Below are 21149 nucleotides of genomic sequence, written 5' to 3' on the forward strand. Positions count from 1 at the left end.
ATATTTTGAGTTCTATAATAAAAGTAAAGTATTTTTTTAAAAGAGGTAGCAGTGATGATGGAATGTATTCCAAGCATAAGAAAACATTTTTACAAATGGGTAGAGGCAGGAGATAAAGTGATCTATACAAGAAACAGAAAGCCAGCCAGTGGACTGGAATAGATTGTATGAAAGAGAATAATATGAAATCCAGCTGGAAAGACAAGAATTATATCGTAGAGGGATTTAAATGCCAAGATAGACATTTTGTATTTGATCAGAGAGGCAACATGGCTCATGGAGAGAGAGTCAGATTTGGACCCAGAAAGGTGGGAATTCAAGCTCTGACTCATACATACTGTGTAACTGTAGTCCTAACACAACAGCTCTATGCCCTAGGAGACTCTCTAATATTGTAAGTATCACAGAAAGTGCCATCCTGCATTGTTGAAGGGAGTTCTCTCAACTGGGATCTCCCTATACCAATGAATACAAGTGGAATCCCTATCTGTAGGGTAATAGAAAGGGAAGATTTTTTAATAGGAAGGCAGACCTCTGACCTATTAGATTGGTTTCAGGAATATCAATTTGGCAGCTGTGTGGAGGATGGACTGGAAAAGTGAGGAGTGGAATCTATTTGGAGGTGACTGCAATAGTCAGATCTTGAATGCAAGATAGAGGCTGCATGAATATAAAGAATCAGATAGATCCTAGAGATACTGATGCAGACTCTACAGTAGTTAATGTCTCCTTTGATAGAATAGAGTGAGGAGGAGGGAATAGTTAAAGTTGATTCTCAGGTTGTGAACCTGGATGACTACAAGGATGGTGGCACTATTGGCCAAAAGGAAGCTAGAAGTACAATATCACTAGAAACATATATTTAAATTGACATGGATTCATTAATCAACTTATTCTAAATGTGGTTCACCTTAATCTATTGTCATCTAGCCTATGCTTCTCTGTCCCTGGAGACAAATGTCAAATGCCTCTTGCGAAGATCAAGATAAGACTATCTTTATAATTCTACAATTGTGAAGTCTTAATTACACCGCTAAGAGATAGATATAATATCCAACATTTATATAGCACAATAAAGTTTGCAATGAATTTAACATATATTTCCTCATCATATTAATGTTCTTGGGAGAGCTATGAGGTTTGAAAAATATTATGAGTAAAAGTTGAAGTCCTTTCCAGATAGAAAGCAAAATGCTGAAATGACTGGAAATAGAAAAAAACTTCCACTTCGTTCCCCACTGAATGAAATTTGTTTTGTTTTTATTTCTTTCAACTTTCAACTGCAGTAGCTACAATTTTTTTACATTGTCTTTGCCCCAGGTACTTCTCCATACAGCAGACCTGGAGGCATGAAATATGAGTTTCCTGATAAAGGAATATCTGTCCACTAAACCAGACCTTTTTTTTTTTCAAAAGAAAAATAAAATAATGCATCATGAAGAGCCAACTTGTGGCTGGTCACTTACAACCAAGCATATTCCAGCCTGTCACTAGAGTTAAGGGGATCCTCATTCCATAAGTGGAATTCCTAGTTATTCAAATATTTGTGTGAGATTTAAATAGAATTTCTGAATCACAAAAAGACCAGAATAATTTCTTTCTCACCCATGGCTTGTCCCATAAATTTTGTAAGGCTGGGAAATATCTTTTTCTTTATACACCTTGACTCCATATTGCATTTACAGCTCTTCTTAAGCTCCTCCCCTAGAGCTGACCATTCTGTTTCCATGGTAACTGCTATATAAGTAATGTCCTTGGGGGAAATAAGGTTGGGGGTGGGGGGGAACGTAGAGAAAGAGAGAGGAAAAGGACAAAAGACTGCTTAATAAAAAACTGAATGCAAATGGAAGAAAATTAAAACAAAATCCGCCTCGTTTTGAGGTAGTACAAAGTTCTTTTGGTTTGTTTGCTTGTTGTTTCTTAATCTGTTCTGGAAAAGGAACCTCCAACTTTTAGATCGATGGCTCTTCCAGATATTTGGAAGGCCAGCTCAAACCCAGGTTTAAAAAAAGCCTCTCCCATGTCCCATAATCCAGCTCCTTCCTAGCCATTCATAAAATCAACATGTAGCACCCACAGGCAGCCCCGCCACCAAAAGTGGCTTCTTTTTCATTGGAACAACCAATGCCTGGGATCTGATTGGTCCAGCTCTGCCTGGATGCTGGGGTTGCCAAATCACTGGATTTGCGTGTTCTTCTCAGTCTGTTTACGGTCGAATGGGCGGGTCAACCACCCGGCGTGTTACTTAGGGTGAGCCCAGAAACCTCGGCTTCTTTCGGCGGGCCTGCTGTTCAGAAAAGGATGGAAACTTTTCCCACCTGGATACATCCACTTCCCTGACGCTCCAGTCCTCGGCTGTATGTGAAACTGCGGAGGGAGGGTGGTATTACTATTCACTGTGTCTTCTAAGAACGGCGTTAGTTTCCAAATGCATTTATTTTCCAGCGCGGGCAGATCTGTTTGATACGTAAGTTAAAGAGGATTTGCAAATCTGATCCGCTAGGTAGTGGTCTCCTTACGTGGAAGAAACGTAACCCCACCCCCACCCCACCCCCATCACCACCACCACCTCCTTTTCTTTTTTTTTTTTTTATGTGAGAATTTGAAAGCAGTGGGTAAGAGCCGCTAGACCTATCAGAGCCGGGCTACCAGACAGCCTATTACGGTATTAAATAAAAACAGAAACAGCATGCCCATCATAGGCTAATCAATTCCCTCTCCGGCATGCTTTAAACCCAAGCTGAAGCCGCGTAGCACCCAAGAACTCATTCCAGGCATGGCTGTCTAAGGGCGCCCGTCTTTCCTGTCGTCCTTCCAAACTCTTTCAGGCATTTCGAGCCCTGGGGTGTAGCAGCCCCCGGGATCCCAGGGGTTGTGCCATGCCAGGACCAGACTGCCTGGCCGCTATGCCAGCACGGAGCAGCCGCGGGGGGCGGCCTGGAGGGTTCCCCAGGGTCGCTGCTTATTAACCATTCCGCGTGGCTTCCTCCGGAGGAAGATGTGACAGCTCGCCCGAGGTAGGATTTGCATGGCAAACAAAGGCGGCAGCGGCTGGTGCCGGGCGGCGGCTAGTGAAGAGGGCATTGTTTGAGCGGGGCTGATCAATTGCAGCCGGACTGGTCAATTACAGCCAAGCTGTGCTAGCAGAGCTGGGTGCTTCCTGGGCTGAAGCGCAGAGGGGTTTCTGGGGGCCTCTGAGATGGGGGGAGGGAGGAGGCACGGTGGGGAGCAAGAGGAAGAGGGGAAAACAGAGGGACAGAAGAATTGGCGATGGGGGACAGGTATTTAGGAAACTAACGCTTCGAGGACCAGCTGGCTGCCTCCTCTTGGGGTGCTCCAGGGACACCCCGTGTTACTTTGCCCCTGGTCTAGAAGACATAGAGGTCACACCGGGGAAAAGCGCGCCCCTTCTCTTCTCCTCCAGGCTGTTGGCAAGGCTGAGTGAGGAGTTGGGGGGCAGGGGGAGATCGTGAGATTCCTGAACTGAAAGAGATGAGGGGGGAGTGGACCAGATGCCCTTTAGACTGAAGACCTGTTAGCGAAGAAATAGGCTTTCTCATGGTCATTCAGTGAGCTCAGAATATCCTTTACCATCTGTTAAAAGAGGGAAACCCGGACAGCCTGTGCTGTTGTCCCTGAGAAAGAACTATTTGAATTTCACCTGATCCCAAAGAGAAGGAGATGTCTCCGTCCATTTTGCATACGAACTGGTTGGTCCGCACTGTTTACTCTTATTGTTTGGACAGAATAAAATAATAAGAGTTTCCGACCTAGGAAAAACAAACCAAACCAAACCAAAACAAGGGTTTCCCCCTTCCCCCGCCCCCTGGCTTTCTTCTTCTGCTTTCAAACTGCCCGATTGCAGATGCAGTGGGGATTTTGTTAGAGATTTCTAGCGAACAGAAACCAATCTGGAGTCTGTCTCTCCTTGAAAGAGAAGGGGTGGATGAATGGGGTTCTCAAGAGTACAAGGGGAAATTAAGGAATTTACAAAGGAAAGTTACACACCTTGACGTAATTGTGTTCTCCATTTTGCCCAACTTGACAAGAAAATGTCAAGAGATAACAGGGGCTGGAGACATTCCCAATATATGTTCTGGGCTGGGAGTGAGAGGATTTGTCATTGCCTGTGACCCTCACCACAGAGAAATAGCAAAAACACAATGAATGATTTCCATTGCACTTTTCCATCTTCAACGTTCAAAAACATTGCTTTTTATTTTGTTAATCCGGTCATGGGGGCATTAAAAGTTGGTTTCTAAACAATGCTGAGGATACTTCGCTGGATGTGATATTTACAAAATAGCTAATTATCTTCCTTTGCTCAATTCCTAACAATTGACTTTTCCTTTAAAAAAGAGGGGAGGGGGATTCAAAACCCAAAAGCTAGTGCTGAATTGAAGGTGAAATAGGATCGTTACTCTTCTTTCCTGCCTTAATATCTCTTTGTGTGCACCTTGTATGTTTGTATGTGGGTATGCTTTAAATATTTTATTTTGTGTTTTGAACCACAAGTGGTGACAGATTATGCTGTGCCATTCATTCTGTCTCAGCTGGTCCTCCTGTGGTTAATAGCATACGTTTTAAGATAACAATCAAGGTGGATGACCTGTGTCACAGACCTTAGTCTCTGGCTATGAAAACATGCTGCATTAGCCCGAGTATAAGGAACAGAATAGATCTATGACCTTGGCCTTGCAGACACCATGCTCTAGCAAACTAAGCCTACTAGCCTGAAATACATCTGTGCATTTACACAATAGGCAGTGTGGTATAATGGAGAGAGCTAACCTCTGAGCCTGGAAGACCTGGGCTCTCATCCTTTCTCTGACACATACTGGGCCTTATGACTCTGGGCAAGCTAATGAACATTTCAGTGCTCTAACTAACTGCCAAGACCTCAAGTTGGGGCAAATACTGACCAGAATTGGTAGAGGGAGTTTTCTCACCTGGGAGTTCCCTCTATTAATGAAATCATAGGTCCCACATCCACAGATAAATACATTTGCTCCATGACCCTAGATTTCCAGTTGAAAGGCTAAACCCAGATAGAAATTGATTCAAGTCTTGCCCCTTCTATGTACTGTGTGACAAACCATGGCAAGTCACTCAAATGCCTACTGTGAGAGGTCTGGATTTGGAGTCAGAAAACTGATATCTGAATGTCAATTCTGCCTAATATGGCCTGACTGTCTTTGGGCACACCTGCCCTCTTTAGATCTTAGTTTTCACATTTATAAAATGAGGACATTGGGACCAGATGACAGAAAAGTTCCTTCCAATTCTAAAATGATAATACCATGATCCTAAATTAGAGACAGCTTGCCAAAGTGGACAGATTTCCCATTCTAGGGGCTCCCTACACTCATGAAATCACAAGTCCAAACTAAGGGAGAAGAAAACAATTGAAACTTTTAACTATTTTTATTGATGAACTAACAGACCTGAAGATGAACCCAGATCCTTAGACTCTAATATTACACATTGTCTATTTCTCTCTCTCTCTCTCTCTCTCTCTCTCTCTCTCTCTCTCTCTCTCTCTCTCTCTCTCTCTCTCTCTCTCTCTCTCTCTCTCTCTCTCTCTCTCTCTCTCTCTCCCTCCCTCCCTCCCTCTCTCCCTCCCCCCCCCCATTCTCCCTCTTCCTGTGGCTCTCTGTGTATCTTTGTGTCTCTCTGGCTCTGATTCTCTGTCCATTTGTCTCTGTGTTATCTGTGTGTGTGTGTCTCTGACTCACTGTCATCTCTTTATCTCCTTCCCTCTCCTCTCTCTCTCTCTCTCTCTCTCTCTCTCTCTCTCTCTCTCTCTCTCTCTCTCTCTCTCTCTCTCTCTCTCTCTCTCTCTCTCCTTCTCCCTTTCTCTGTTGTTCCCCCCTCCTCTCCCTCTTTCCTGTCCTCTCCTCTTTTTCTTCCCCCCTTCCTCTCTCCCCCAACTCTCTCTCCTTTTCTTTTGCCTGTAAAAAGCTGATAACACAGAACTGGTATATTCACTGCTACTCTAGCTTCAAGAAGTCTTTCAGCCTTCCAGGTTCTGTAAATTGATTTTGATTTTAATCATATCAAATCTTTCCTTTCAAGAAAGATCTCAGATATTTTAAATCTACCCCTTATGGCCAACAACAGCATGATTATGATTGTGGTCATGCTGGTAACACTTTAATGATAAACGACAATGTTTGTTTGTCGTTTAGACACCACCAGTAACCCAGGTGGGTGGGATGGCAACATCAGAATATGTGAAAGCTGTTATTTCTCATCGCTAGAGTTTGCATTCAAGTATATGTGCACATAACATTAAAAGGGAAAACAGAAAGGTAGCAATGCCTTTGATCCTTTATGCTGTGAAGATGACCAGATCAGATAATTAATTTTTTTTTAATTCAAAGCATTTTGGGTTCAGAATTCATTGCACTAGTTTTTTATTTCACAAATGTCTCACCTCTTCAATGACTGAATTGTCTTCTCCAAAGATTGTCCCAAACCCTCTGTGATCTAGATTGTGGCTAGAAAACAGATCACCCAGGACACAAATCTCTCCCACCTTAGGCTAATCCTTCTAAAATGAACTTATAGGCTTTATATCTTTCTGACTTGTTAGGACTTGCCAAATTTAAACCTAACTCTCATACCATTTGAGACCCCACAAGTGCCTGCACTCCTTAGAAAGCATGAAATCTTGCCTTAGTAAAAAATTAATGGTACATCCATTAAAGTGAAACTCACCACCTCTTTAACTCTCTGCTATATTTAGAAAGAAAAACTACAAATCCATTGAGTCAAATTGAATAAAAATAATAAGATGTAAAGGTGGCAGGGACCCTGAGAAGCAGTATAGCTTAGTGAATAGAATACTGGATGTGAAATTTTAGAAAGTGAGGCTTTCAACCCTCTCTCAGGAGTGTATTAAGTGTGTGAATTGTATTATGTGAGGTAACATGGTGCAATGGAAAGATTTTTGGCTTTGGAGTCAGAGGGCTTGAATTCAAATCGTACCTCTAATATTTATTACCTGGGTGAAATTGGATAAAGCTTCCCTGGACTTGTTTCCCTATCTGTAGAACTGAGTTGGATTTGATGGTCTCAGAAATCTTTTCTTGCTCTAAATCAATAATCCATAACCCTAGACAAGTCCTCTTTCCTCTCTGAGACTCATTCTCCTCATCAGTAGAGGAACAGATGAAAAAAAAGTATGACATCAATTTCAACATTTTATTCCTAGGCCATCTAGTCTGATGCCTTCATATTATGAATAGGAAAAGCTGAGGTCCAAAGAAGGTTGGTGTCCAGTAGGTCACACAGGAAATAACACTAGAATTCAAACCTAGTAGTATTCAATGCCACTCTGACATAAGAAGCCTAAGGGATAGGGCAGTGCAATAGGAAACATCGAGTCATGGAAAGTAAGAGATCTGAGTTCTAACATTGGCTCTTGCCATTAATGGTCTGCATGACTGTGGACAAGTCATTTCCCCTCCTATAGGTTTCTGCTTGCTCCTTTGCAAAATGAGGTGGTTGGACTGGATGATCTCGAAGGTGCCCTGAAGTTCTGACATTCTCTGTGTTTATGCAAAGCTCCTTATTGTTCTCATTTCCATAGTTACTGTGTGTGAAGTATTACCATAATGGCAGGTGCACATATGGAGTAATCTTTGGCTGTTCTCTCATTTTTCTTTTCCTCTTCTTCCAGCAAAGTAACTAAGTCCTATTTCTCCAAGGGAACTCTCAACTCTGCCTCTCCCCCTCAGTCCTTCAGTCTTGCCTGTCATTTCCTAGACTGACACATCCTTCTCCTCCATAGGCAACTGGCTCAAACTGTAATGATAAAACGCACCATGCATGTCAGGTCTTTTGACATCTTCAGCGAATGTCCTTGTGTCAATATCCACCTGTTCATTCTTGATTGCTAAGCTATTTGGTCAGTCCATACTGTCAAGGCAAAACAGGGAAAGAAGGTTCAATTTGCAGCTGGCTTCTCTTCCCTTTCGGTGAATTTCTTCCTTCCTGCCTGCCTTCCTTCTTCTTGCCATTTCTCTCGCCTAGAAAAGAATCACAAGGTCTATGAATTGGAAGAGCCTTCCCAGGTCAGCCAGTGTAGCTCATACCCAAACAAGGATCCACTCTATAGCCTCTCTGACAAGTGTACATTTAGGCTCTGCTTAAAATCACCCACTGAAGGAGCCTGGCACCTCCAGAGGGGAAGCCTTTAAGGTTGTGGGACAACTCTAAAGATAGCAAAAGTTTCTTTCTTCCATTAAGCCCCATACCTTCTGGAGCTAAGCAGAAAAATAGGGTTATTTTTCAGCCCTTTAAATACTTTAAGGCAGCTATCATGCCATCTTTCCCTGACCCCCTCTTTCCTCTTCTGAGACAAAACATTCCAAACTCCAACAGACAGACAGAGACAGAGAAGGAGGAAGGGAGATGGGGGAGAGGGAGGGGACACATGAAGAGGAAGGGATTGAAGGGGAAGGGAGACAGAGAGGGAGGAAGAGAGGGGGAAGGTGTGGAGGAAGGAAAGAGGGAGGGAAGAAAAGAAAAAGAGATGATGGGAAAAGAGTGAGGGAGGAGGAAAAGAAAGAAGAAAGAGGAAGGAGAGCGATGAGCATGGAAAGGGGAAGAAGGGAGAGAGAGAGAAAGCAAGAGAGAGAATGAGAAAGACAGAGACAGAGAGAGAAAATGAGAGAGATATTATGAGAGAAACACAACTTAATAGTGGTCCATGGATAAGAATAATTACATAAAAGGTAGAACCCAATAAGCAAAATTTTTAGAAGAAATGTGATGATATCGCTTTGGAATGGGGCAGAAGAATGGCATCTGAGTAGGGACTGGAAGAAAGGAAGCTATTTCATGAATGAGAAATTAGGAAGAGGCAAGCACAGGTTCAGAAGATGAAATAAGCATAAAGCCACAGAGAAGACAGGGTAGAATGAGAACCATTACAGGGACCAAAAGTAGTCCATTTTGGTTTGACACCAAGCATTCATGAAGTTGATGTAGGATGAGACTAGGCTGGAAAGGTAAATCTGAGTCCAATTGTGAAGAATCTTAGAGGCCAATATCAGGAGATTATTCTTTAGTAAAGAGACAATGAGAAGTCCCAGGAGGTTGTTGAATAGCTGGATGGTAAAGTCAGAGTATTTGACGTTTTAGAGCTAATGTTATCTTGAAGCTTTCACCAGCCTAATTTCGAGTTTCAGATAAAGGAATCTGGTTTGTTGATGTAGAACCAGCTCAAGAGCTCTAGGATAGAAATCAGGAGACCCGGGTTCTTGTTCCAGATCTTGGGCAAATTACCCCCAACTTCCTGTACTACTCAAGTTCCCTCATCTGTACAGTGACAGAGCTGGTCCCCTATAACTCTAAGTTATAGAATCACTATAAGAATCTAAGACCTTCTGGGATGCTTAGATAAATTTGGCAGGTTCAAGGCACCCAGGCTCTACTAAATCCTTTAATCCTTCTTCCTGGTGCCCAGGTGGCTCTGCATTCTCAAGGCTTTTTTCTAAAGTCATGGGATCATGCTGGTCAAGGACTAATTGAACAAGGGCAGCACTCCTTATTAACTCTCTTAACAGTCTCAGATGTTATTAGTTTCTTAGTTGCCATAACATACTATTCATTCATACAGAAGACACCATCCACTAAAACCCCAAATATTTTTCAGAAAAACTGTTACCTAGCCACCATCTTGTATTTGTGAAATCAACTTCTTGAACCTAAATTCATGACTTTACAATTAACCAAAATTCTAAATGCACTTAACACAGTGCCTGGCACATAGTAGGCACCTAAGAAATACTTGATGCCTATGTGGAGAATGTTTTACAACCCTTCAATGTCTATAAAAGTGCAAATTATGAATTTGTTTCTCCCTATCCAATATCATCTTCTTTAAGTTCGTTTCATGTTTTAGTGACTTTTTTCAGTTTTGAGGATGATATCCAGAATAGTTTAAAGAAATTCATCTATGCTTCTTCCCGGAGGTTTGTCAAAGCCAGACTTCCACATTTCCCAGACTTCTTCACTGCTGGGTCAGACTCCACTGACTGTCTCTGATAAGTGGTGTTAAAATGAAAGCAGACCCCAAAACATGACCTTCCTGTGCAAAGTCCATGAAATTGGCCCCAGCATCATTAATTATTCCAGATTTAGCATCACTAATTGCAAATGCAAAGAGAGTCTTATAATTGTTCAGCCTTTTCAAAGTCATTTCTGACTCTTTGTGACCCCATTTGAGCTTTTCTCAGCAAAGATATTAAAGTGGTTTGCTCATTCTTTCTCTAGCTCATTTGACAGAAAAGGAAACTGAGGCAAACAGGATTGAGTGACTTGCCCAGGGTTACATAGCGAGTAAGTGTCTGAGGTTGGATTTGAACTAGTCTTCCTTACTCCAGGCTCAGCACTCTACACACACAATGCCACCTATTTAACACACTCAGAAATAACAAACAACAGTCTCTCAAGTCAGTATTTTAAGAGGACTTCAATCTAATTCAAAAACCAATTTATTAAGCCCCTACTATCCTAGGTTCTGGGAAAGCAAATTCAAAAACAAGTCTTTGCCTTCAAGGAACGTGCATCCTAATGGGGGAAATACAACATATGTACATTTAAAAAATGTACATATGGTGATTTCAGGAGAGAGAACCCTTTAACCTGTAGGGCCATCTGGAAGTGGCCATGAGCCAGAAGGAAGGTTGAATTCTAAGAGCCAAAGGTAAAGAGAGAGAAATGGCTTGGGCTTGGGCTTGGGTTGAAGGCAGAAGATGGAATACTGTTTGGGGAAGAGCAAATAGACCAACCTGGCTAGAATATAGAATACGTGAAGGAGAGACCTATGGCATAATCCTAGACATGTAAACTGGAGACATTGTGAAGGGTTTTAAAGACCAAGCTGAAGAGTTTGTCTTTTTATCCTAGAGGCAATAGGGAGCTACTAAAGCTTCCTAGGGAGTAGAGTAAGATAATCAGACTGACCCTTTAGAAAGATTATTTGTCAACTAGGTCAACGATGCTACATCTCTGATGACTCTTAGTTCATTTGGCCTACATATTGATCTTTTGTGAGCCTAGGCTTCATTGAGATGCCTCCTGCTTCTCCATTTACTGAGCTTTGGGTTTGAACCAATAGCAGCTTTTAGAACTATAATCCATCGATGCCTTCCTAACTTGCAATTTTACCTATAAAATAAGCCCTAGACTTTCTACAAACAGCAATGTGAAGGATATTCTCCAAAAGTATGGCAGGTTTAGCAGGTAAAGCAGATTTTTAAAGTTCTACATTAGAGAAAACATTTTAATCGATAGAATTGCTTTAAAGTATCTGGTGAGATAGCGGGTTCCCATTACTGAGGTCTTTGAGAAGTAACTGGAAACAATGATCAACATGGAAGTATGTTTTATATGATTTTATGATATTTATATGATTTCATATGATTATACATGTATAACCAAGATCAAATTACTTACCCTCTCTAGGACAGGAGAGGAAAGGGAGGGGGGGAGACAATTTGGATCTTATAATTGTGAAAAACAAAAGTTGAAATTGTTATCATATGTAATTAGGAAATTAAAAAATTAAAAATGGTATTCAATTAAAGATGGTATTCAATCTTGAGCAGGTTTGATTTAAAGTTCCTGCCTACTTCTGAGACTCTGGCGATTCTATCTACCCTGGTCTTTCCATTTCAAAAATAAACAAACATTTTATTAAACAACTACTATTTTCTAGGCATTCGGGGATATACAAAGATAAGACTGAAATCATGTTTTCCTTCAAGAAATTTCCATTCTTGACACAAGTAAAACCCAGTGGAATTGTGCATCTGCTACAGGGGGTGGGGGGAAGGAGGGAGGGAAAGAACATGAATCATGTAACCATGGAAAATATTCTAAATTAATTAATTAAATAAAATTTTTCAATTAAAAAAAAGAAGTTTCTATTCTGGGGCAGCTAGGTGGTTCAATGGATAGGGAGCCAGGCCTGGAGATGGAAGTTCTTGGGTTGAAATCTGGCCTCAGACACTTCCAAATATGTGACAAGTCTCTGAGCCCCTGTAGCCCAGCCCTTATCCCTCGTCTGCCTTGGAACCAATACTTATCCTTGATTCTAAGACAGAAGGTGAGGTTGCTTGTTTTGTTTGTTTGCCTGTTTGTTTGTTTTTTTAAGAAGTTTACATTCTATTGGGGGGTGCTTGGTATGTTAGCAAATAAATGCAAAAGATATTAGAGTAGTTTTATGGGAGGAGGTGACAGATCAGAATAGACTTCCTATAGAAGGTGGCAGTTGAATTGAACCTTGAAGAGAGTTTGAGATTCTTTGAGACAAGTGAGGAAAGTGTCCCTTCCAGGCATGGTGGTTGGCTTGTACAAAGACATATAGAGGACAGACGAAATGTCATGGACAGGTAAGAGTAAGGATGCCTGGTTGACTAGAACAGAAAAGGGAATGATGTTCCATAAGCTTGGAAAGGTAAACTAATACCAGAACAAAATGGACCCTAAGAGCCAAACTGAAAATTTTGCATGTTATCCTAGAGACAAGAGAGAGTCACTGAAGTTTCATGAGGGAGGGCAGGATCGCTACAGAAATCAGGTTAGGATCCAAGAAGAAAGAATCACTTAGACTTTAAACAAATAAAACAATCTCCTTAGATATAGAGTATTCCATTAGTCTAGTGAAGCAATACTTAGAGCTTCTCCATGTGTAGTAACCATTCCATTCCCTTGCCCTCTCCTCTCCTTTATTCATATGTTCAAGCTCTTATCAGATAGATTCTCTTTTGGCTTACCCAGTTCTCTCCTTCCCTATTGTCTCCCCAAGGCCTTGTGCTCTCCTTTTGGTCTTGCTAAAAAGCACACTGTAGGTCTTTCCTTTTGGGGCTGACTCCCAGTCTGACAGCTTTGAACCCCAGATGTCTGAAAATGCCATCCTTGGTCTAATCAAAGGAACAGTGAGAGATGAACCTGGGTGAGAATCTGAGCTGGGGGAATGGAAGAAACAAACACAGCAGCTGTCACAACATCCAGCTGTCTGACTTCTTAGCTGATAGAGAGAGGAGATTTATCCTTCTGGACAGGAAAGCATCTGGCTTACCTCTGCCTAACATTTACCCCAAAAAGGCAAAAACATTCCATCTGTGAGAAGTCTGTATATTGTGGACTTTTAACACATGAACTTTTGGGACAGTGAAGCTTGATTCATTTCCCCAGGAAATTCAACTATTTCAACTGGGCAAAGAGTAAACAATGCAGTTAAAATCAATTTTCCAACAGGTAATGGAATTGTCAACTCATAGAGGACAGATGCTACCCCCAAGTCTAGGTGTCCCTTTACCAGGATCTAGCTTCTTGGGTGCATAGAAAGCACTGAATATTTAATCATCTAAATATTTGAGAGGATCATAAATTCAAAGCTGGCCAGGACCTTCGAGGTTATCATATCCAACATTCTTCTTTTATGGATGAAGAAAATGAGACTGAGAAAACTTGTGACTTGCCCAAAGTCACCATATATACTCAAGGCAGATTTTGAACCTGAATCTTCTTGACTTTAAGGTCAGTCCACTATTCACCACTCAATCAATACTGCCTCTTTTCTACCTCAAAATTGAGGTGATGAAGTAGAGCAGTGAACAGAATGCTATCCTTGGACTCTTGAGAGACCTGAATTCAAATCCTGGTTCATGCAATTATTAGCTCTGAATCCCTGGAAAAGGCACTTAGATCCCTTGGCCTTAGCTTCATCATCTATAAAATGAGGATAGTTATAGCACCTACCATATAGGATTGTTGTGAAGGTAAAATCAATTGCAATAATGTTGATATATATATGTCATAATATATAGTAATATAATATATATAGATAGCCCTTTGGAGTTCTCTATAAATGTTAACTATGATGATTATCTTAAATGTATTCTACATAAACTGATACATGTACATTTCCTCTTATAAAATACAAACTCAGGGTAAGAACTGTCCCATTTTTGCCTTTGTGTCCCTAGCATCTAGACCATATCTAGTACATAGTAGGTCCTTAATACTGGAAAATCAAATAGTAAAAGTGCTACAGTAACTTTGTCAAGAAAGTCCCAAATAAGGTCAAAATATGTAAAAAGTATCAGGGAGTGGGAGAAGACAGTAACAATTTGTGGGGAATTTTAAAAAAGGGCTTCCTGGAGGAGGTGGTACTTGAGGTGAGTCTTAAAAGAAGCTAGGACTTCTAAGAGTAGAGGAAGGGTATAAATTCCAAGATTGTAGCACAGTCTGAGCAAAGGCACATAGGCAGGAGATGAGATGTTAGGTTGGAATGCCCAACTTCTCTGGAACAGAAGAGCATGAAGGGAAGGAAGATCAGACTGTCTTGGGAAGGGAAGCTGATGCCAAATGGCAAAGCATTTTAAATATCAAACAGGGAAGCCTGGATCTCCTCCTAGAAGCAATAAAGACCCTCTGGAGATTCTTGAGCAGGGGAAGAGATTGATTGGCATGTCTTGTTGTCCCAGCTGCTTCCCTTCTAGGAAGTTAAGGAGTGTTTGGGAAGTTTGTCAAATGTTTATAGATCCTATTTGCCATTGATTGGAATTTGAGCTTCTGGGAAATTTGCAAAACAATTTTGAGTTTTTTCTGAAGTTGGATAAAAATAGCATCATCAGGAATCCTTTATGGTAGAAGGGAACAAGAGGAGGAAATTCTCCTCTGATATTCCTTTATTCTTACTGTCACATAAGACTCCAAGAGGTGAGGGTTAGAACATATTGAAAACATCAAGTCCAGAAGTTCCTGACTTCAACTAGAGATGATACAGCATTGAAAAGCCAGTTAAGTATGAAAGTAAAGCTTTCACCAGATTCTCTTGGCCAACATTTCTTTGCTAGCCATTGGAAGCTTACTAAATCAAAGGAACATATGGATGAAGGGAGGAAAAAGGCATTTGTTGAACACCTACTAAGAGCCAGACCCTGTGCTAAGAACTATGAAAATATCATTTAATCCTCACAACAGCTAGGAAAGGTTCCTCGGACAGTTAAGGAAACTAAGGCAGACAGACATTAAGTGACTTCCTTAAAGCCCACAGCTAGGACATGTCTATGGCCAGGTTTGAACTCAGGTTTTCCTGAACTCCAGGTCCATAGTTCTATCCACTGAGCCACTTGGTTGCATAAAGAGAAATATTATGCATGCATAGCTCATCTTCTTTAAATACATATACATTTATCTTATATGTATACAATATGTATATATACATACATATATATACATACAATATATACATACATACATATATATACACATATGGGCATATATACATACATATATATATATATACATATGGGCAACCAAGTGGAGCTAATTGGGCCCAAAGTCAGGAAGATTCACTTCCTGAATTCCAATCTTGCCTCAGACACTTATTAGTTTTGTGACCCTGGGTAAGTCACTTACCCCTGTTTGCCTCGTTTCCTCATCTATAAAATTAGTTGGAGAAGGAAAGGGCAAACTTCTCTGGTATCTTTGCTAAGACAACCCCAAAAGGAGTCACAAAGAGTAGGATGCAACTAAAATGACTGAACAACAAAAATACATGTGTGCATATGTATCTATTTATCTGTATGTATATATTTATACTCAGGCTGAACCTATAATTTTATCAGTTCAGGGAACTCCTTGTATGGAAAATTCTTCCACCAATACAGATCAATAACCCTTCTCTAATTTAGGGCCATAGCTCTAGAGCTGGATGGGACCTCAGAGGCCATTGAGTCTATATTCTTTATGTTACAGATCAGGAAACTGGGGCCTTGAGAAATACATTAACTTTCCAAGGCTACAAAGATCAAAGAGAGGGCTTGAACCTTTCAGAATCACAGCATAACAGAATTTGAGAGCTGAGGGTCTGATGGATATCTAGTCCAACTAATACTTAAAAGCAATCTCTCCTAGAATATACCCAACACCTGCTCATCTGTTTTTTTCTTGTAGATCTTAAGAGGAAGGTGACCCACCACTTTCCCAAGATTTCCTATTCCACTTTAGAATAACTCTGGTGGTCATCAAGTTTTCCTCAACGATGAGCCTTAATTGCCATTGTTGCAATTCTCGCCATTGCTCTTGTTCCATATGGCCAATGAGGGCTGAACTAAGTCTAGCTCCTCCTCCACATGATGGCCTTTCAAATAGCAAAAGGCAACTACCATGGCCCCCGGAGTCTATAGAAATAACCAGGTATACAGAATATCATCTTCATTGGGAGGTCATGATACAGAGGAAGGCACTAGCAACTGGGGAGATGAGGAAAGAGCTCCAGAAAAGGGGCAAATTTGATGTAGGTCTTGCAAGAAGTCAAGAGAGTTAAGAGGGAAAGGTGAGGAGGAAAGTGGTTATAAATGGGCATGAGAGAGAATTGGGGCATGGATGAAGGAGGAGTGTAAGTAATGAGTAACACCAAGTAACTAGTATTGCTAAATCAGAGGGTATATGGAGTGGAGTAAAGTGTAAGAAGGCTGGAAAGATGGGAAGAGGCTAAGTCACAAAGATCTTTAGAGGCCAGGATTTATACTTTTTCCTAGAAGTAATAAGGAGACCCTGCAGCTCATTGAGCACGAAGATAACATGGTCAGACTTACGTATTACTTTTTTTTAAACCCTTACCTTGCATCTTAGAATCACTACTTTGTATTGGTTCTAAGGCAGAAGAGTAGCAAGGGCTATGCAAGGGTTAGGTGACTTGCCCTGTTAATTGACTAAGAATAATCTGATGGGTCACAAGCTAGGAATTTTCTGAGGCCAGATTTGAACCTAGCAGACTTACACTTTAGAAAAAAAAATCCATAGCAGCAAAGTAGAGGAGGATTAGGGCTAGGTAGAGATGGGAGGCAGAAAGACCAGTTAAAAAGCTATTACAGGAGTCTGAGAGAGAGCTGACAAGAGCTTGAACTAGGGTAGAGGCTGCATGAATGAGATAAAAAAGACACTTATGAAAGATGATGGGATGGTAGAAATAAGATCTGGAAATAGATTAGATATGTGGAGTGAGGGTAAGTGAGGAGACAAGAATGACACTGAGGTCATGAGCCCATGCACCTGGGATGATGGAGGTGTCCTTAATAGGAAGAAAGTGAGTTTGTGGGGGAAAATAATGAATTCTGCTTGGGATATATTGTGTTGGAGATGAGGAACTCTAAAAAGAATAGGAATAAAAGATATCATCAAGGAATTATATGACAGGAAGAGAAGAGGGTCTTTTCATGGGTCAAGAATGGAGGATGACAGATGCACAACCCCAGGTCTGTGTTGTTAAACTTGTCATGTCCAGAATGAATGAGAAAGGCCTTGAGGATATTGGGAGGACCCCTGGAGCAAATGAAGTGAGGTAGTTCAGTGGCTCAAATGTTGGACCTGCTGGAAAACCTGAGTTCAAATCTGGCCGAGACATAGCAGCTCTTTGATGCTGAGCAAATCACTTCCTCTCTGCCTGCCTCTTGTCTCTAAAATTGAGAAGATAATAATAATAGCATCTACCTCCCAGGGTGGTGGGGAGGGTAAAATAGGATAATATTGCAAAACCCTTTGTAAACCTTAAGTGCTACATAAGCACTATTATTATTATACATAATAATAATATATTAAGGATATAACAACAGTCAAACGTGATGGGCAGTCATGGATGGATCGTGATTTTCATCTTTGTAGGGAATTCCTAAATCAATGGGATTGTAGATCTCTTTGAATATTTAGGAGATAGCAAAAGAAAAAAAGGAAACCTTTTAACTTCTGAGTGCCACAAATGAAGAAATATTCCAAATAAGGTCATAAAGGGAATAGTACATTCTCATCCAGTGGAGAGAAAATAACCAAGTTGTTGAGGAGGGGAGAGATTTTTTAAGAGCTAACTCCACTCCTCTATCTCTCATCTTAGTAAGTCTGTTCTTCAAGTTCTAGTTGGGATTCCCTTACAAAGAATGCTATAGCACTGTATGGTAAGTACTCAGATACCTCAGTTATAGGTCCCAATTGATAGAGACACCCAGATGCTCCTAACCCCTCATCAAATTGGGAAAAAAAGCAAATAGCTATTGCAGTGTCATTTCCTCCTGGAGATACCCAAGAGGGAATTGAGAGAGAGAAATAAATTCAACAGCCACCACAGAACAGAAGCTAGAATAACCTGTTCTTAAACCTGAGGCTCTGAGAAGGTCTGGGAAATAGTCCTGTTTCAGAGACAAATGGCAAGAAAGCGCCTATTACAATCTGTTCTCCAGTCTCCTAAATCTATTTCTCCACTGACAAGTTGAAGTCCAATTGGAAACACACACACACACACACACACACACACACACACACACACACACAATGGGAACCAGTACAAAAGAGAGGAAAAAAAGAAACGTGATTGGGCTGAACATTGATCTGAGTGAAATGTTCTCTTCAAACTATTGCTGCTATAAAATCTGAGAGGTATAGAGTATAAGGTAAATATGAAGGGCAGGGCAATTTCTCTGTACAAATCTTGTTGTCAAAGTTGTCCTCTAATTCCGTTGCCCTGACCTGACTCCTAGTCATTATTCCAGTAGGGAGTAGTAGTAAACAAGGAAGTCAATTCAACTCAATGAACATTTATTAAATACTTACTATGCACTAGGCAGCTGGTGGTACAGTGAAGAGAGCACTGGACCTGGAATCAGGAAGACATCTTCTTGAGTTCAAATTTGCCATCAGACACTTAGTAGATATGTAACCTTGGACCAGTCACTTAACCCTGTTTGCCTCAGTTTTCTCATCTATAAAATGAGCTGGGGAAGGAAATGGTTAATGTTTTGAATCAGCAAAAAAAGTAAAATTAAATCCTTTGGTTTTATCAGAAAATGGCATAGACATTTACTCTTATCAGTGCACTATAATAGATAGATAGAGCTCTATATTTGGAGTCAGAAAGAACTGAATTCAATTCCTGCCACACACACACACACACACACACACACACACACACACACACACACACAACTAGTTGCATGACCATAAGCAAGTCACTTAACCCTTCTGAGCCTCAGTTTTTTCATCTGCATAAAGGTCATAACACCAATAGCAAGGAATATAAAACTACACTATTATATATTCTACTGGGTTTGCTTTTATCAAGCAATTCTGGAAGAACCGTTTTTCTGCTTGATCAACATATAAACATGGCAATTTCAAGAGTCCCATCTGTATTCTGGTCTTTCATGACATAGGCTTCATGCCCTTTTGTAAAAGAAGAATGCACCTTCATATAGCTCCATATCACTAATAAAACTTATTAGTCAGTCAACGAGTGTTTATTAAAGTTTACTATGTGCCAAGAGCTATGCTAAGTGCTGGGAATACGAGAAGAAGCAAAAAGAAAAACATTCCTTGACCCCAAAAAGCTGACATTCTAATAAGGAAAACAACATATGAGAAAAATATGAAAGATACCCAATGTGGGGACCTGGTAGAGAAGTACAGAGGAGTGCAGCCTTATAGGAATATTCATAAAGAGCAGATACTAAATGGACTGCATGCATAAAATGTAAGTCATATGGTAAGTCTGGATGGAAATAGTAGATGGAAATCTTGAGAATTCGTCTTATTGAATAGGACTCGTTCCTATTATTCTCATTTTTCTGAGTGCTGAAAAATTCAGTCTCAATCATCCACACAATTTTTTCAGTCTGATCTTTTCATTAAACATCATGAAATTTACTGGATAAGATTCATGTCCACAAAGTTTCTAAATTTAAATGAGGGATATGATATGCAAACTTGTCAATAGTGTCTGGATACTTGAGTATTGTGAATAATCTTAATAGGATTATGGTTGTGAAAATAGAAATTTGAGATGAAACTAGAAGAATTTTGAATTATTCTAAGAAAGCATCTTTCACAATCAAGTTTTTTTTTCCTCCCCTTGAATTGCTCTTACATCACCATATGTTTTTGACCAAAGTATCACTGTGATTTCCTACCAAAATCCCCACATATATCTATGTATACATATGTGTATATGTATGCATGTATACATTTACATGCATGCATGTATAGATGTTTGTATACTATTAAAATATGTTCATTCTCTGACACTGTTTTCAACGTCTAAACCAGTCTCAAGTTTCAAGATATAGGTTCCAGTCAATATGTTGTGAGAATAATCCATAGCGATGTATCATATAGTATGGCTAAAATAATATAAATAAATGAGGAATAATTACTTGTCTGACTTCTGAAATAGCTGTGATTTTTCCTAAAAAATTCAATTTGACTCTTTTTGCTGACCTTCTCCAAAAGTCACTCTCTTCATCTACATTATAAGGACAAGAATTGCTGTACATTTGCAGTTGAGTGGTTGTAAATATATAAAGCACATTGAAAACATCAATGTACTTTATAATGGTGTCAGATACTTTAATATAATAATAATTATTATTACTACTAGATCATTTTTATATCTTTATTGAATTCACATAGAAATAGTCTTGGAACAAGTTGCTATCCTCTCTTCCTTTTGCATTTAAGATTTTACAGACAAGTACTAGGGGGGAATAATTTTGCTTTGTAACTGAATCAAATTATCAAAATGATATTTCCTCTTCTGTTGACTCACTGAAAGCACCTTCAATTCAACCCCAAGATCTGACAGGACTACAAGAATGATATGCACCTCATTCACACCTCACATGATTTTGATCTCCTCTGCTAGGTCTCTATATTTTGAAAGTTTTTCATTCCATATAGCTCAGACATTTTGTGTATTGAATATGATGACATATACTGCAAGTTTTTTAGATTGTGTTATGTTTAGGCAATTCTTTTATTGCAAATGAGAAAAGACCTTATTAAAAGGAAAAGACAGACAAGGTCAAATGAGGTTGGTTGCTGGACGCTTTCTAGAAATTTTCACTTTCATCTCCTTCGATAGAGTCTGTGCCTACTTCCTCGTATCCTTCTCCAGGGCTGTGATGATATTTTGTTATTGGCTGTTTTCAAAGACTTTTTGAGGTCTGTATTTGCAGCATGAGCATCTGTCTTCTGTCTGTCCATGAAACACAGTGAGCTTCCAATATATAATTCTTACCACTATGGCATATCTTCCTAGGAATTCAGTAGGTGGTAAATATTTGCAGCCTGAAATGATA

General features: G+C 40.2%; 1 protein-coding gene across 3 annotated transcripts in view; it reads left to right on the plus strand.

Moving 5' to 3' along the window:
* Positions 1–2264: 2264 nt before the first annotated feature.
* The window catches only part of KCNMB2 (potassium calcium-activated channel subfamily M regulatory beta subunit 2), a 295143-nt gene continuing 276258 nt past the window's right edge, over positions 2265–21149 (plus strand). The window contains exon 1 of one of the 3 annotated variants that reach the window (XM_007501955.2): positions 2265–2467. The gene's annotated coding sequence lies outside the window, so the exon portion shown is untranslated. Of the gene's footprint in view, positions 2468–2644; positions 3018–21149 lie in introns of those variants that run through there. The other 2 variants (XM_056808415.1, XM_007501954.2) reach the window with 2 other exon arrangements.

This window comes from Monodelphis domestica, chromosome 8 (assembly GCF_027887165.1).
Source record: "Monodelphis domestica isolate mMonDom1 chromosome 8, mMonDom1.pri, whole genome shotgun sequence".
NCBI classification, from domain to species: Eukaryota; Metazoa; Chordata; class Mammalia; order Didelphimorphia; family Didelphidae; genus Monodelphis; species Monodelphis domestica.